The 15,042-nt window shown below is 58.5% G+C and overlaps 2 long non-coding RNA genes across 2 annotated transcripts; one reads left to right on the top strand and one right to left on the bottom strand.

Annotated features, from left to right (window-relative positions):
• Window positions 1-227: 227 nt before the first annotated feature.
• On the bottom strand, window positions 228-6,061 carry LOC309866561. The gene is made up of 4 exons (XR_014312746.1): window positions 5,562-6,061; window positions 4,277-4,720; window positions 3,760-4,010; window positions 228-1,696 (listed from the first exon to the last, which is right to left on the bottom strand). It is a non-coding gene; the product is annotated as an uncharacterized lncRNA (long non-coding RNA).
• Window positions 6,062-7,768: 1,707 nt separating this feature from the next.
• LOC309866562 lies at window positions 7,769-11,572 on the top strand. The gene is made up of 3 exons (XR_014312747.1): window positions 7,769-7,899; window positions 10,556-10,631; window positions 11,098-11,572. It is a non-coding gene; the product is annotated as an uncharacterized lncRNA (long non-coding RNA).
• The last annotated feature ends 3,470 nt before the right edge of the window (window positions 11,573-15,042 follow it).

The raw sequence follows: 15,042 nt of genomic DNA, 5'->3' as shown, positions 1-15,042 counted from the left end.
TGTGCCTTGGAATGAACTTAGAGGTAGAGGAAGGAGACGGCCGGTTTTTTGGTGAAGCGCCCCCCGAGCCCCCTGAGCCGCAACAGGCATCTTCGTCTTTCTGATGAGAAAGTCCTATGATCGGCTTCGGGGCTGTTGGGCAAATCTGCAGAAAGGAGGAAGACCATGTATGAGTTTGCGTGTGACAGAAGTAGCGAAGGAGGAACCAACCCTTCTGGCTAAGGGGGTGGGCTGTTCAGATCAACACCCAGGGCCGGGATGTTCACCGACATCCTCACCCAGCAGAGCGCAGGTGGCTGACCCCTCACCCCCACTCCATTTTGCAGATGAGGAAACTGAGGCTCCAGAGGCCATGGTAACTGATGCTGGAAACAAGCAGGGAGCTCCCTCTGGGAGCCCGCGGCCTCACATAGACACTCTGCTAAGGGCAAAAGGCAATCTTAGCTTAACATTATCACGACCCCACAGGGGCCTGTGAGTCTACTTTAAACAGCAAGATTCTATTCGAAACTTCCTTTATCTCAACCCTCCAAGATATATGTTACCAATCATCCCCTAAGCATATGGCCCTGATACACATCTGCAGGGTCCCATGACTGGGCTTTCACTAGACAGTAATAAATGACCTTTTCTGACAATAGCTGGCCTCCTGAAGGTCCTGGAAACCTTGCTTCCAAAATCCTTAGTGACATACATGGTCCCTAACCCCTCCCAAATTGAAAGTGTATAATAGGCCACTCCTCAAGACCCCACGCAGCTCTTTCTGCCCACAGGTCCTGCCCCTGCACTTTCACAAAACCTGCTTTTCGCACCAAAGACGTCTCAAGAATTCTTTCTTGGCCATGGGCTCTGAACCCCAATATTTTCCAATAAGCTTAACTTCCCTAGTAAGTGTGCAGACGGGCTGAGCCAGGTGTGATCTTTCTGCTTTTCTGCAGTCAGAGGCATTTTGGTGAGGTGGTTGGAGCCCTTGGGGCCACTTGTCCTGTTTCCATTCTCCGCCCCTCCCCCCACCCTCCAACAGAGGTTTTCTTTCCCGCCCTGCCTCTGAGGCCCCTGGGGAGCAGGTTCTCCAGGCTTTCTCCTGGGATCTGACTGGAGGATAGGGCCCAGGAATGCTCACTTAAAGGGCCTCCGGGTGATCTCTCCGTGCAGCCCTTGGGCACTGACCCCGCTGGAGAACCAGCAGTCCGGGCTCAGAGACTGTCTTTGCAGAGAGAGCATAGTCTCTGACCCCAGGCTTGCCCCTGTGCTGGGTCCCCCATGACCCTCTTGTGTGGGTCACTCCAGAGGGTCTAAGCTGCGGTGTGGTGGGCACTGGCTTGGTCAGCTGGAGACTCGCATTCGGCTCTCGCCCTACTGCAGATTTGCTGTGGGACCTAAGCTGTGGTTCGCACCACAGCAGTGACGTACTCGAAACCTGGGCTCAGTCTTGTGCCCACGTGGGTGAGGGCTTCTCCGTAGTTCTGGGGCTCTGTGCTCCCACAGAGGTGAGGCTGAAGCCTGGCGCTGGAGATACAGCCCTGCTGGGCCGGGGTGGTGGGCGGAAGCCGGAAGGTTCTGTCCTGGGCTATCAATTCGGCACAGTCTGGGCACTGCCGGGAAGGGACTTTGCAAGGGAAATTGGGTTTTGAGTCAGCTGGCTTTAACTGGTGGTCTTGGGTGGTCAGAGGCCTCCAGTTCGGTCACGTGGGTCCTTCAAAGCCAAAGAGGAAGGCGGGAGAGTCAGCGAGATGAGCCAGAGGAGGGCCAGGAGCCTGAATCCCGAGAAGGGCTTTGCCTGCCATCGCTGGCTTCGAAGGGGTCAAGGGCCAAGGCACATGGGCGGCCCTCCAGAAACAGAACGGCCCCAGCCGGCGGCCCGCGGGGAAGCCGGGACCTCAGTCCCACCTGCCGACTCCTCTGCCACAACCAGAGTCAGCTGGGGAGCCGACTCGTTCCCACAACCCCCCGAAGCGGACAGCGTGGCTGACCCCGTGAACCTGGCCGTGTGAGGCGGGAGTGGAGGAGCCCGCCGAAGCCTCGAGGACTTCTGACCGTCCGAGCTGTGAGGTCGTGTATTCGTGTCGTGTTAAGCCCCTAAGGTTGAGGTAATTGGTGCACAGCAGGGCGACACCAACGCCGCGGGTGACGGGCGAGGAGGCTGGGACGTGTTCGCACTTCTGGGGCCTGGGAGGCTAGGAGAAGGGGAGCAGCTTGCACCCTCCGCACTCAGGAGTCATTACTGCCTTCGTGGACGTGGCAGACCCAGTGCCAGCTGCTCGAGGTGAGCAGACTTTTCTCAGTGCTCACTATGTGTCCCCATTCTACAGATGAAATGACTGAGGCACATAGGCAACTTGCCTAAGGCCACACAACTAAGGACGGAGCTGGGGTTTGAACTCCTGGCCAGCTGAATCCAGAGTCCTGCTCCTCAGAGGTAGGCATGGGGCCCCGCGGGGGCAGGTGGGCGACAGAGAACCCCAGGCCTGCTTTCCTGACCGTCCAGGTCTGCACTCCTCGCAGGCGCCAGCAGGGCCAGGCGCCCAACCAAACCACAACTTCCCCATTCTGGGGTGACCACCGGCTGCCTCAAGCCTCCCACCTCCTGTTCGTGGGATTGCTGCCTGCGGGCCCCACCTCTGTTTATTCCTTTTCTTTAGCTCGAATCTGCTGCTCAGCCCCAGCTGTTAGCTACAGGTTTAACTGGTTTTCCAGATCACCTGTCCAAGTCAACCTCTTAGCAGATATGTGGGGCCCTCGCCAGATAAATCTCTGTGCCCCGCCTCGGGCACCTTGTAAGAGTAGAAACTGTGTTAACAATATGATCCCACAGCTGCCGCTGACACGGGTCCTGTTGTCCCACACTCACGGCAACCCCGTGACGTTTGTCGGATGTACATGTACCCACTTCCCAGATAAAGAAGGTGAGGCGTGGAGTTCAGGAGGTGCGCTGGCAGGGCTGGAGCTCCCCCCACAGCCATGTGCTGATTTTGTGCAGTAGAAAGACAGAGGGCTGGTTGGCTGAGTGCTTGGGTGGGTGACTGTAGAGGTGCGTGTATGACGGCTGAGTGCGTAGAAGGGGCCACTGCTGGCTGGATGGAAGGATTCATGGATGCCTGGATGGAAGGAAGGAAGATGGACGGGTGGACAGATGGACGGATGCACGGCTGGCTGGCTGGATGGGCGGAAAGATGCATGGATGGACGGACATGTGGATGGACGGATGCATGGAAGGATGCATGGCTGGACGGTAACGAAGGGGTGGGTGGTTGCATGGTTGGATGGTGGATGGATGGTGGTTGGATGGTTGGATGGTGGATGGATGGTGGTTGGATGGATGGATGGTGGATGGATGGTGGTTGGATGGTTGGATGGTGGATGGATGGTGGTTGGATGGTTGGATGGTGGATGGATGGTGGTTGCATGGTTGGATGGTGGATGGATGGTGGTTGGATGGTTGGATGGTGGATGGATGGTGGTTGGATGGATGGATGGTGGATGGATGGTGGTTGGATGGTTGGATGGTGGATGGATGGTGGTTGCATGGTTGGATGGTGGATGGATGGTGGTTGGATGGTTGGATGGTGGATGGATGGTGGTTGGATGGATGGATGGTGGATGGATGGTGGTTGCATGGTTGGATGGTGGATGGATGGTGGTTGGATGGATGGATGGGTAGATACCCAGGTGAGTGACCCAAAGGCCTGCTGAGTGCGAAAGGAAAAGGATATAGGAGGAGTGTACGTCCGCATCAGGAGATTCACCAGGAGCTCAGACCTCTTGCGTGTTCCATTCTCCATCAGGAGACACTCTGCTTAGTCCTCTTGGTTATTTCCTGTGCTATGGGTCCGGGAAATGTCCTCGGACTGTAAGAGAAGTCACTGTTTCTGTGCTGAGACGTCAGCGCGCACTCTTGGCTAGGCCCCGGAGATGCCGCAGCCACAGCCAGGAGAAGTGTGCAGGCTTGCAGAAAACTCCAGAAGCCGCGTCTCATCAAGGCCAGGACAGGGGTGAAGCAGTGGGTTACGCTGTGGAAGGAAGGGTTAGATCTCATCGTTGTTTTAGTTATTAGTGATACTTCATTTGCCATAGATTTTCTGCATTCATTTTTTATTTTTAAAAATATTGCACTCAAGTAGAATTTATCTTGACTACTCTGTTTTTTTGGCACTCCCTTCCATTTTGTACCCAAGGGGTATGTCTCACTTTGTTCACCCTAGTCCTGCCCTGGAAGGGAGCAGCAGTTTCTGGACTTTTCTACAATCTCCCACACTTACGTGGAGTGAGAGCTTACCTCTGCTCGGTTGGCTTTCCTCTTGCATCTGGGGGAGGCAGGAGCTCAGCAGCTGGAGCCCGGAGTGTGTCTGCCTCCAGCCGTTTCTCCTACAGAGCCTCCTTCAGTCTCTTGTCCACATACTCTCACTGTGTACACTCCTTTGCCTATCACTTAAGACCTCTTGTGATACGTCCCTATTCTGTTTGTAATGTCTCCACCACTGCACACCATAGGTGAGCTCCTTGTCAGAGGACACAACCCCCAGCTCCCTCTCTGTGCTCCTGTGTTGTCCTTCCTCCTGTACAGAAGTGTTCTTTTCCAGGACCCCTGAATTAATAGTCTGCACCACACACGGTTCTGCTTTCTCCCTTACTGTTCTGGAGAGCATCTTGCAGAGCTGGTTGATTTTCGGGCAGCTTGTCCCCGAGGCTGTTGGTCCGAGGGGTCAGTGCCCATGCTGTACTGGTGGTTAAAGATTTTGAAAGTCAGGTTTCCTGTATCTTGCCCTCTGTGGTAAAAATGTCAGGTCCCAGAGCCTGAGCTCAGGGCCCGGCATACAGCAAGCACAATGTAAATGCAGCCACAGCAGCTAGACCTGACATCATATCCTGAGTCTGGCGGTGACAGGCTGGGGCATTAAAGGTGACACTAAAAGGGCCGTTGGTCCCAGATGAGGGAGGCTGGAGGTGCTGGGCTCACCCCCTGGGGGCTTGCAGTCCCCACAGGAGGAATGAGAATGGGCGTATGGGTTTGTGGTTGGGCTTGAGGCTCAGTGGACAGAGGGAGAGGAAGCGGCAGGTGGGGCTGGCAGAGACCGCAGGCCCAGAAGAGGACCCACGGGTCGGCCGGGCCCCGGCCGTGTGAGCAGAACATTCCTGCCCTCCCTTCCCGGCAGCGAGAGGCGGCCTTGCCTGCTTCTGGCATGAGTCACTGGGCCCGAGTGTGGGCCACGACTGCACAGGAAGCGCGGGCTTGCAGGTGCGCGAGGGCACACACAGGGCTGCCGAGGGAGGGGACCCGCCGGGCGAGACCGCGGCCCTGCTTGTTGCGTCCGCGTGACCCCCGGCACCCACCCCCCCAGCACCTGCCCGGTCCCCGGGGCCCTCCAGCCATCACTCGGACCCTTCCTCCTCTGACACCCCCCCCCAGCCAGACCCCTTGAGTTCCCTCCCCTGGAAGGCCCCGTTGGAGATACTTCCCGCGAGAAGCTCTCTGACTAGACCCCCTCTCTAGTGTCTTCCCCCCTCCACCCAGGGAGCCCACGACCCCCGGCTCCGTGTCCCCTCGGCGGCCCACCGCTAACCGGCCTGAAGCGTTCCGATCGCAGCGGGGGGGCTTCCCGACAAACTCGGGCGTTCGGTCTCACTCTCTCTATTTGTTAATAGGCTGCACGCCCAGCGTGGGGCTTGAACTCGTGACCCCGAGAGCCGGCTGCTCTCCTGACCGAGCCGGGCAGGTGCCCTTGTCTCACTCTCATTTTTTTGAGCCGAAATTCAAATAAAATGAAACGAAGCATTTGAGGTGTGTAGTTCAGGGGCACTTGGCCCGTTCACGGCGTTGCGCAACCCCGGCTCCGTCTGGCTTCAGAACGTCCTCATCCCGGTGAGGGAACCACTGCTCGTTCCTCCCCCGTGGCCACTGAGCTGCTCCCCGTCTCTGGGGATTTGCCTGTTCTGGACACTTTACATAAAGGGAATCGTATACCAGGGGACGTTTTGTGTCTTCTTAGTTTCATATTTTTGAAGTTCATCCAAATTATAGCATGTATCCCTATGTTTAATTTGATTCTTCCGAGAGAGAGAGAGAGAGAGAGAGAGAGCGAGTGCGTTCACAAGTGGTGCAGGGGATGGGGTGCAGAGGGAGAAGGAGAAGCAGGCTCCCCGCTGAGCCAGGAGCCCGATGTGAGCCTCGACCTCGCCACCCTGAGATCCTGCCCTGAGCTGAAACCCAGAGCCCCACACTCTGCCACCTGAGCCCGCAGGGCGCCCTATTTCCTGTTAGAGGCTGAGTAGCAGTCGCAGTATGGGTGGACCCCATCATGTGTGCTCATTCCTCTGCTGGTGGACACTCAGGCTGTTTCTGCCTTCTGGTGGTTATGGACGCAGCTGCTGTGAACGTCGGGGGAGACCCCTGGCTAGGGCACCCCCAGATCCCGTGGGAACCCTGTGTTAACTCCCTGAGCGTCTGCTGGACTGTTTCCCCTGGAGGCTGCGTCCCGTCTCAGTGCCTGGCAGAGGGCGCGGGACCCCCTTTCTCTTGCGGGGCCCCGGGATTTCTGGACGGTCTCCATGGTGCGAAGCGCAGTCTCGTTGTGCCTGTGATGTTTGCTTTTCCTTTGTGACTAATGTTGTCAAATGTGTTCTCACGTGCCTGTTGGCTGCTGTCCGTCTTCTTTGGAGCAGGATCCGTGTTCCCGACGCGGGAACTGTGACTGATGCCAGCCGGCTGTGCGGTCCTGGGGGGCACGTGTGGGATCGGGGGTGACGAGGTTGTAGCTGGGGCAGGAACGACATTTGCTTGGCGAGGCTTCGGTGTTACTCTCTGGTCCAGTGCCCCCGAGACAGTGCCCTGATCTCAGCTGGGGGTACACACACATCCCGGGGCTGTTGTTAAAATGCAGATTCTGAGCCGGGAGGCCTGGGGGAGGGCCTGGGATCCTGCGTTTGTGACCGAGTCCCTGGCAGTACCGAAGCTGCTGGCCTGGGGGCCCCATTCTCAGTGGCATACGTCTAGTTCACTTCTCCAGCTGCTCCACTGGGCCGGGCGCTGGCGGGTGGCGATGACTGTGTTCAGCCTTGCGCAGTTCCCAGGTCAGTGGGGAGGACAGGGACGTACCAACAACTGGGTGATGGGAGCAGAAACAGTCTTCCTAGTGATGCTGTAGGAAAGAACCTACACGTTCCAAGCCCACGGCCGAGAAAGAATTCTTGAGATGTCTTTGGTGCAAAAAGGTGGTTTTATGAAAGCACAGGGGCAAAAAATAAAAAAATAAAATAAAAAAATAAAGCACAGGGGCAGGACCCGGGGGCAGAAAGGACTGGGCTGTTACGTACTTTCAAGTTGGGGTTAGAGAGAGTGTAGGTCTCTAAGGGATTTTGGAAGCAAGGTTTCCAGGGCCTTGAGGGGCTAGCTGTTGTTGGGAAAAGGTCGTATATTACTGTTCAGTAAAAACTCAGTCATGGGGCGCCTGGGGGGCTCAGTGGGTTAAAGCCTCTGCTTTCAGCTCGGGTCATGATCTCAGGGTCCTGGAATGGAGCCCTGCATCAGGCTCTCTGCTCAGCGGGGAGCCTGCTCCTCCCCCACCCCCTCTGCCTGCCTCTCTGCCCGCTTGTGATCTCTTGTGATCAAATAAGTAAATAAAATCTTAAAAAACAAAACAAAAAAACCCCCCAAAAGTCATGAGACCTCTCAGATGCGTATCGGGGGTCATATGCTTGGGGGATGATTGCCAACATGTATCGGGGAGGGGTAGACATAAAGGAAGTTTCCAAAGGAATCTTCTATGTTCACGGAGACTTACGGGATCCCAGGGGTGGAGCTAGGCTTGCCTGTGGCCCTCAGCCAAGTGTCAACATCGAGGCAGCAGAGTCCCTAGAGGAATGTCACTCTGCCCGTTTCAAGGACTTGTCGATGGGCTGTAGGTAGGCAGCAGATTTCATCATGTTCCTTCTGCCTCTGTTCCCACATCGGTAGCACTAACATCCCGCGTGCCTTTCCACTGTGACGTCTTACGTGTGCACTGCAGGGTGCCCCCGGCGTCCACATCACATGCGGCAGATTGAATGCAGAGGCAGATTCGGAAAAGCGATGTTTCTGTTTCAGCCAGACATGAAAGAGAATTGCAAACACGTAAAGGGATGCCATTTTTCCTCTCACTGAATTTTTCTTTTAAATCCAGTGATTTTTTTTCATTAAAACACAGGGTTTTTACATCTGTTGAAACACAGAAGTCAACTGAGCAAATGTGAACATTTAGGGTTTCTGCGGAGACTCCTGCGTGGGGCACATGGCCCCACTCTCCAGCAGGATGGGGGCTGTGGCAGGAGGGAGGGCCAGGAAGTCAGCAGCAGGGAAGGACGTGCGGTTTAGGGCTGGCACCCGTTTCTCTGGACAAGGGACCGGCGGCCTGTTCATCCCACAGACGCCCCCCGTCCTGCTGGTCTGGAACTTTCAGCCTGTTCATGGGTGACGTTCTTGTCTAGGGACTAGATGGCGAGCCCACGGGAGAGAGTGGTGAGGAAGCCGTGTCCCCACACCCTCACCCCACAGGCGGTCTGTTCCCCTTGAGGGAAGCCTGGTCGTCCACGTGCAGTCTGTCCCCGGTGCAGTTCGAGGACACCTTCCCCTGCCCCCCGGCCAGCCTGCACGCCCTGAACACGGCACAGAGCTCTGCTGACCAGCAGGTGCCCGACGGAGGGCCCACTCTCTGCCAAGGTTTCCATCACAGTCCGGCTGGTGCCTCTTTCCTGACCCCGAGGGGCCTCAGGCGTCAAATCCCAGGACGCAGTTGGGGTGATTTTCAGGACACAGAGTCAGGGACAGAAGGAAGCGGGGCTCACACCCCTCGGGTTGGTGCTTCATGCCGGGCTACGTGTGTACGTGTTGCATGTGTGGGCTTGTGGAGTCGTCAGATTGAAAACCCACTGCCCGCTCACAGGTGCCCATTCCGCGCTGGTTCACCCTCACCCTGGCCCTCTCGGGAACTCCAGGGTGGGGTGGGCTATGGGTCCCAGAGCCCCTGAATCTGTCCTCCCCGGGGACGCAGCCGGCCAGTGGCAAAGCGGGGGTCAGAACCGGCTCTGTCTGTCGCTTGTGGTCCGTTGAGCTGGTTGAAAATGTGAGCTTCTGTTAAACCTTCCCGAGTGTCCTGTCGTCTGACAGAAACGGTGATGGGGATGCGAAGATCAGGCTCGTGTCTCAGCGATGTCGCAGCTTCAACTCCAAGTTACACATAGTGGAATCGTGTGATTTAGGCTATCATGACGCCCCTGGGTTAGCAAAACAGACACGCTCGGTGACGCAAACCCCTGAGCACCAACTTTACACAACGTAGTTCAGACCTTTGCTCGGCCTGGAGCTCATAAAATGTGATCCCGCTGAATCGTGTCTCCATTGACTAAGAGGACTGTCCCATCAAAGCCACTTGATTGTTCCGGAAGTTAGAGACAGAAATGGAGGGGTGCGGGATGAGAGTCCCCAAAAGATGTCAGGCCCTGGTCCCTAGAGCCTGTCAGTGTCACTTGCAGGGAAATTCCTTTGTGTTTGTTTTTCTTTAAGTCTTTATTTAGGATGCCTGGGGGCTCTGCGGAGCAAGCGTCCGCCTTCGGCTCAGGTCCCCATCCCGGGGATCCGGGGATCGAGCCCCGGGTTGGGCTCCCCGCTCAGCAGAGAACCTGTCTCGCCCCCTCCCCTGCTCTCGCTCTCTCTCTCTCAAACGACCAAATGCAAATCTTTTCAAGTAAATAAATAAATGAGGGGCGCCTGGGTGGCTCAGTGGGTTAAAGCCTCTGCCTTCGGCTCAGGTCATGATCCCAGGGTCCTGGGATCGAGTCCCGCATCGGGCTCTCTGCTCAGCGGGGAGCCTGCTTCCTCCTCTCTCTGCCTGCCTCTCTGCCTGCTTGTGATCTCTCTCTGTCAAATAAATAAATAAGACCTTTAAAAAAAAAAATAAATGAAGTTTGGTTTGCATCTTCCTTGGTGGACGTACCGTGCAGTACTGTTTTCTGGAGCGGAACTCAGTGGTTCGTCACCTGCCTGCAAAGCCCAGGGCCCGTGACAGCAGGTGCCCTCGTGGATGCCCATCCCCCCCCCCAGCCCATCCCCCGCCGCCTCCCTCCACCATCCGTCAGCGGTTCTCTGCAGTTCGCCGTCGCTTGGTTTGCCTCCTTCTCTCCTCTTCCCCCCCCTGCCCGTATGGTCGTGTGTCTCTTGTCTTCAACTCCACGTGTGAGCGAGGGCATATGGTCTTGGTCGGGAAGAGGTTCTTTGTAGATGGGGTTCAGCTAAGGGTCTTGGTTTCGGGAGACGGTCTGGCTCGGCCCAGCAGCCGGAGCTCACTTAGCCGAACTCCTCTGAGAGGGGACGCCGAGGGAGGCACCTGGTCCGTGTGTCTGAGCCGCAGCCGTGAACACGGGGCAGCACGGGGCCGAGGGGAGAGGGTGCGGGCAGCCGCCGGGGGGCGAGAGCGGACCGTCCCCCGAGCCCCCGGGGCGCAGCGACCCTGCGGACAGACACCGAGACTTTGGGTGGGACTTGATGTCCCCGTAACTGTGGGCAAACACATTTCTGTTGTTTCAGGGCAAAAACAGAAGGTGACGTTCTTGGGAAGGGATGAAACTGGGTCAAGTCCTACAGATGAGTGACTGTCTTTTGGGTGCGCTGTTTCTGCTTTAACGTGTAAATCCATCACGGTTTCTTGTTATTTAGTGGAATCCTACAGATTGCGGTAAAACACACACAACACCGACCTTACCGTCCTGACCCCCGGGAGCCCAGCGGTAGGAGACACATGCAGACCGAGTGCCACCGTCCCCGACCCCTGGACTCTCCTCACCCTGGGAAGTCGAGGCTCTGTCCCCACCACACAGCAGGCCCCCAGCCCCCAGCCCCTGGCCCCCCGGCCCCACCATGGACTCTCTGTCTCTGTGAGCCTGGGACCCCGGTGCCTCACGAGAGACATCCAACAGCATCTGTCCTTCTGTGACCGGCTCATTTCACGGGCAACCCTGTCGCAGCAGGTGTCCGGGGTCCTTCTGAGCGAGGACCTCAGCCGCCTCCATTCTGAGCTTGGTCTGTGTTTGCCGGTTATGTTCCTCTTTCTGGCTTATCTCTTAACTCAGGGAAAAGACCAGAGCATCCTGTGGTGGGAACAGAAACCGCCCCCTCGAGCAGCCAGGACGGCCCCGGGCCCTTGAGACCCCGTGGTTGACCCCGGGACAGTGACGGACCTGACCTTCACCGCCTACCTGCCCACGTCCTCCTCCTGTAGGCCTGGAGCTGTTTTCCACCCTTGGGGGACGGTCTGTGAGGCGCTGGTCCGCGGGCTTCCCGGGCCTGGCTCCGCGCAACGAACGCCTGTCCTGTCTCACCCCCGCCGTCTCCCTGCCTTTGATGCTGCCAGCGGCGCGTGGCTGACCTGGTCCGTCGGGGACCCCACCCCAGCGCCCTGGCCACGCTTGCCTTTCGAGGCTGTCTTGCACATAGAGCACGCGTGTGTACATCCTCCAACGGGCGCGCGGCCGCCGACTCCTACCGGCTGCTGGGAACGCGGGTGTGGTTTATCTTCGAGAGCCTGCTTACTGCTCTCTGCACTCCCGCCCGGGCGTGGGATGGCTGTGGTGTTGGTATTTTTAAAGGGATTTAACAAATCATGTTGAAAGACTTCCCTGAAGTTTTAGTCTTGAATGCACTAATCAGTAACTAAAATTATAGCGCCTGATAGAAACAACTTACGTGGGTTTTGGGGGGAAATTCTCAAAGGAGTTTTAAAAAATAAGGTATTTATTTATTTGCGAGAGAGCGGGGGAGAGCACAAGTGGAGGAGCAGCAGACAGAGGGAGAAGCAGGCTCCCCGCCGAGCAGAGAGCCCGATGCGGGGCTCGATCCCGGGACGCTGAGATCAGGACCTGAGCTGAAGGCAGACGCTTCACAGACTGAGCCCCTGAGGTGCCCCAGAGTTCTCAGCAGTTTTGAAGAGCATGGGGGGTCCCGTGGTTGGAGAACGCTGGCTCAGGAGGCTGGCAGGGAAGGGGACGAGCTCCCACCGCCTGGAAGGTAATTAGGAGGTTAACCAGGACGGGACTGTAACCCTGTGTAAGTGGGAGTCAGGGGTGACCTCTGGGTTTCCGGCTTGCAAAACGGGTGGGGTGCTGAGGAGGCCGGGGTGGGGCGGGAAGCTGCTGAGGTCGGTTTGGTCCAGTTGAGTCCCAGGTGGCAGTGGGTGACCCCCAGGGTGTCGGCTTCCAGGTGGTCAGCCGCAGGGTCTGAAGCAGGAGGGCGAGGCTGTCGCTGGAGACCTGCGGGTTATCGGCTGTGGGCGTCCTGTCCCAGCGGGGTCAGGAGCTCCAGGAGGTCGGGGACAGGGTGGGGGGCTGCTCCCCAGGTATGCGCTTGAGGAGCTGTGATGAATGCCTGGAGGGTGCGTGGGTCTGGGCGGCACCGTGGTGTCCTGTGATGACAGCCGGTCTCTTCAGGCTGCCGCCCCCGCCGCCCTTGGGGCTGCCGCTCCCGGCCCTCGGGAGCTCGGGGCCACTGGAGGGATCCGTGACACTGACCTGGTCTGCATGGCAGATGCCCACGTGCTGTCAATCACGGATGTTCACATTGCTTTGGACGTTTTAAAAGCATTCAAATATTACCTTTCCTGCAGAGGTTTTTGGCAGCCCCTTAAATCTGACACCTGGTGGGGGAGGTGCTCCTCTGGCCGCTCTTTAGTCCTGCCCTGAAACCGCTCTGAGGGCTGCCCAGTGCCCGACTCCCCCAGCGCCTGTCTTCATGGGAGTGGTGACGAGTGGCGAGTCACCCCTTGTGTCATCCAGGTCAGGTCAGGCGTCTCGGCCTCCTCACCACCCCCTGCCTTGGCTCTTACCACCGTGCCTGGGCATTTCCAGGACTTGTCCACTGCCCCCGCCCAGCAGAACATGTGCCTGGTGGGGGTTGGGGACCCCGCTGCATGGCTCCTCCCCAAGCTCGCGGAGTCCGAGTGTTCTGTGACTATTTCAGGAAGGGCCGACGGCCGGGGCTGTGGGGCACGGGCTGGCCTTGTGCTCGCCATCTCGCTGAGTCTTCCCAGCAACACTGCAAGGCAGACGGTAGCGTTGACCCGTTTTACAGAAGGGGAAACCAGTGCACAGAGCGCTATATAACCCAAGTCCTGCGGCTGGTGAGGGGCCGGGTGTGGGGGTGATTGAACCTGGGCAGTCTACCAGTGCATGGGGCATTCCGGGTAACTGTGGGGAGCAGAGCACCGTGCCATGAGAGCTGCTGCCCCCCTCTCGACCCATGCCCGGGACCCACAGTGACATCCCTGGGGGCAGCACTCCTGCAGCAAGCCGCCTTCCCCACAGGGACGGACCCACTCCGAGCCCCGGTCCGGAGCAGCCGCCGTCTCAGGGTCTGCTCTCAGCGGGAGAAGGGTAAGGTCCCCGTCTGAAGCCCGGAGGCCGAGGACACCCAGTTGTGCTTTTGCCTTCCTTTGCAGGACACAGAGGAAGGCAACAGCCTGGACCTCAGGGACGCCCCTGTGGACAAGGCCCATGGAGCCCAGTGCGGCCTCTGACGGCAGAAGGAGTAACGGCTGCCGGCTCGGATTTAAAGAAGTCCGTTTCCCACCCATCCTCCTGTGGGCCCAGAGGTGCTCGCTCTTCCCCCAGTTAGCGATGCATCCCATGCTAAGCGCGTTCCCTGTGTGCGCTCGTTCATCCTGTTCTAGGAGGAAGTATTCTCACCCCCTTCTTCAGAGAAAGACATCGAGGCTCAGAGAGGTTGAGGGACTTGGCTGGGCTCACCAGCAGGTGAGTGGTGCGGCGGGCAGCCACAGGAGCCGGGTCCCCGTGGAGCTGTCCTTCTCGGGTCACTGCAGAAGTGGGATAAAGAGTGCGGGCCGAGGCGGGAAGGGCAGGGGCGCCCGCGGGCTGCGGGTCCCAGGGCAGGCGGCCCTGGGAGGGTCTGCAAGTGGGTCTTGCCTGACTCCGGGCTTCGTGCCTATAACGGAGGGCAGCGTGCTGGCCCCAACCCCCATGGGAGACAGTCGGGGGTGCTCCCAGCTGCTCTCCTGGGGCTCAGACCCCTCTTCCTTGGCCCATTCCGGCTCGCCCTCCTTTGGGTGGTAGCTGGGCCATAGCCGCACCCCATGGGCTCCGCTGGCCCCAGCCAGGAGCTGTCCTCCCCTCTGAGAATTCTCATTCCCAGGGCTTCCCGTGGCCCGACGACCGCATCTCACCTCTACCCCTGTGTTGCACGCTCACGCTTGCCGTTCTGGAGCAAGCACACTCTCTCACGCTTCTGCGCTTCTGCTAGTCTTGGCCTGGGGCGCCCTCCCACCAGCACTGCCTGGGAAGTCATCCTCGCCTATCCCACCTCCTCGAAACCCTGTGCGGCTTTCTCCAACCCCCCACCATGTGCCCTCTCCTCCTCGGGGTCCCCAAGGCCCTCCCGGCCCCATCTGACAGACACTGAAGCCGTCTGTCTCCACGGACCAAAAGATGATGCCGACCCTTTGCTCCTCTTCCCATTAGGAGGAGAGCTCGGTCCCCTTCCCCCTGCGACCCAGCTGGCCTTGGTGACATGCCGGGTCCCTGGGATGTTGCGGGAAGTCTGAGGGCAGCTTGTAAGCAGCCTTGTAGCTTTTGCCCAAGTCTCTTGGAAGGTGGCTCTTGGGACCCAGTGACTGCCCCGGGGAGCCCAAGCCGCAGGGAGAGGCCGGGTGAGGGTGCTGGGTGGACAGCCCCAGCTCAGCCCCCAGCCAGCGTCCACTCCTGGACGCCCCGCCCAGTTGAGCCTTTGGGTAACCCAAGCTGCTGTGGCTGTGACTTCAGGAGAGCCCCGTCCTCAACCCCCAGGACTCAGAAAGCTCGCAGAAACTGTCCCAAGCTGTTCACACGTTGGGGTGATTTGTCCCAGGGACAGCAGATCACCGAAACGGTCTCCCTCATCAGACCGCGAGTCCCTAAGGGCAGGTCCGTGTCCTTGTCCAGATCTCCGGCCCCCACCAGGGGTCTGGTAAGGAGCAGGGGGCTCCTCAGATACCCTGTGAGTGAATGAATGAAACCCATCAAAACACACTG

The sequence above is a fragment of the Mustela nivalis genome, assembly GCF_964662115.1.
Source record: "Mustela nivalis genome assembly, chromosome: 6".
Lineage (NCBI taxonomy): Eukaryota > Metazoa > Chordata > Mammalia > Carnivora > Mustelidae > Mustela > Mustela nivalis.
The sequence above is the reverse complement of the archived record's forward strand: the minus strand, read 5'-3'. Positions and strand labels throughout refer to the sequence as shown.